Consider the following 2,865-nt stretch of genomic DNA (forward strand, 5'->3'; position numbering starts at 1 on the left):
ATATAACAACCTTGTTTAACTTAAAAAGTACTAGTATGAGTACTACAGTTAGTATGGTTACTACAGTACATTACATGAAGGTTTAGAGCTGTTATGTGATATTAACTCACAACACTCAACTGTCTTATTTCTGTGTGTAAACAGTACTACAATACATTTTCTTAGCTCAGTAATATCAAGCATTTGTTTTGAAAGATAATAGTGTACTTTTATGAGCTATTTTAATGTAAAGTATCTTGTTATATTTGGCACAGCATATACACTGTATATGCTGTATACAGAAGTAGTGTATTGTATATGGGTCCTGCTAACCCAGTTTACACCTGTAATTATATGTATGTATGTGTATACATGGGAAATTTTACACATGTAAGTGTATACACTATACACAGAGTACTAATGTGGTTACAATGGTCTCTTGAGAGTCTGCTCCTGTTGTGCCTTTTGTTTAGAAGAAGGTAATGATTGAGTTGGTGTAGGTGAATTGAATGGATCTACAGGAGGGATGGTCAACCAACATTAGATATGTACATATTACTGTAGGACATACAAGTAAATTAAGCCTGGTTTCATCTTAGGAGAACACAAATATAGTTCATACAAAAATATTAGATTTGTTACACAGTAATAGGCAGCAAGCAGTAGACAGTAAGAAAGTACATAGTAGTAGAAAGTAGGAAAGTACATAGTAATAGACAGTAAGAAAGCAGTTGAAATTAATACTTATACTTAGTCAAAGTAGTAGAGTGTAAAACAGACCTATTACAAGTGTAAGCAATGTAATAGTTGAAATGAAAATGAAAATGAAAAGAAAAAGCACTTGCCAATTATGAGTATCCTCCTGAACCCTAGCCCAGTCAATGTTTACAGATGTCTTCTTTTCAAAACTACTGGAACTACTCTTAGAAAGAGTATACTGCTAATCTAGTGTTATAAGATTGTAGAAGTAATCTTCTATGACTTTACACATTTCTTCCAGGATCTGTAGCATGATTGGAGTCTGTGGTGCAATCTAAGGGTAGGCCTGTATGTGTGAACTGTGCAAATGATATGTCTGTAGGCTCATAGCCTCTACAATCTTGTTGTAACACTCAACAAAATCAAAACAGTTGAGACAGCTGAGTTTTGTTACAGAAATGTAGTTGAACACAACAAGGCCATGTAAAATGAGAAACACAAGGACCTTGCATTCAGTATGGACCTCAAGTCTAAAGCCAAACTTCTACAACTTATCAACTCTGCACTCTATGTTCAGCTTCTATAGCTTGTCAACAAGACTGGTATGAGAGTAAGGAACCCTTCCTAACAACATTATTACTTTGAGCTCCTCATTTGTTGCAAGATTATAGTTCAGATACTTATAGTTAGGAGTATTCACATACTTGATGACAAGATCCTTCTTGTCAAGGATATAACTGAACAAGGACAAGTGTGTGAGGACAAGGAGCTGGAATATGCACAAGTCTAGCATAAGGATTTTCTTAAGCCTACATTCAAAACTTGCATCTTGACAGATGAGACTCAGATCTGAGACATATGTCTTCACTGTACAAAACTGTCAGTAACTCATACAAGAAACTGGCAAACAAAGCAGAATAAGTATGCTGCCAGAGTGTTGGAACAGAACAAGAAAAAGCAGTAGAGCTAGTGTAAGGAAACTCACTGTTCCTCACAAGAGAATTCTAATCGCCCTTAGTTCACTCAACTACTGACTGGGATAACCTAGTACTCAAGCAAGGGGTCAGGGGAAAAGAATCCCCTTTACCTAGTAGTCAATACTGTCTTTTATAAGGGTATACATGTGTAGATACATAAGGAGGAAGTGTAACTAACTACAATGAGAATATATGTGCTTGTGGGTCCTACTGTGTAATGATCTGACACAATCAGTAATGTAGTAGTAATAAAATATGAACCAGTAAATCAAATCCTTACACTCACCCTCTAGCATTTAGTCCTAAATACTAAAAATCAGTAGAAAAGGCAGAGAACTTACTTAAAAGTAACAGTTAGTAACAAGTAAATAATAAAATACCTTACCTATGTGTATGGGTAACATCCTTGTAATGTATTACTACCTCTCTGAAGTGATCCAAAGTCAATCTGGTGAGTATTGAGACAGTAGTAGTGTTCTGGACAGTGAGTAGCATGGTTTCAAACTATGTGAAACTAGATAAAACATTAATAAAATTAAACATGGTCATTATTACTGTATAGTCAATTAGTAGGAAAGTTTCCTCTTAATTGTTACTATTGATACAACACTTTTTGAAGAGAATTGGTAGAGTTCCTAGGGAGATATAGTGTTTTGGCTCTTGAGTATTCTGAGACATACAGTGTAGATTGATATGTACAGAAGTGGAAATTCTGGCAGTATGGTAATTGCAAATATTCTCTTCTCCTACATCTTTAGGAAGCACAGAGGTAAATCCCTGATTGACAAAGCTATAGCCTTCTTCCTCAATAGAATGTATTAGTGTTGTGGCTTCTAGCTGACCTTGTGTGTTTCTCTGCTCCTGTAGGATAGTCATACAATAATAGATAGTAGAGATGTATTCCAAAATTCCTCTACTATGTCCTTGATTTTTCCAATAGACTAGTTCCTGCAAATGTAATGCCTTACACTTGTATTAGTAGAATATGTCCAAATGTGTACTCTTTTGCTTGTAATAACAAACTGTAATGCAAAACTGGATATCCTGTTGAGCTCAATGTTCAAATACTAATTGTAGAGTGTAATGTAGAGTGTAATATCTGTCCTTGAATGAAAATATTGTTTCAAATTCAATGAAATTGTAATGTATGAGTCTAATATTACTAGATATGTGTGTATATGTACAGTATCTCTGTGTGTAATGAATGTCC

Source organism: Fomitiporia mediterranea (assembly GCF_000271605.1).
Source record: "Fomitiporia mediterranea MF3/22 unplaced genomic scaffold FOMMEscaffold_8, whole genome shotgun sequence".
Taxonomy (NCBI): Eukaryota; Fungi; Basidiomycota; class Agaricomycetes; order Hymenochaetales; family Hymenochaetaceae; genus Fomitiporia; species Fomitiporia mediterranea.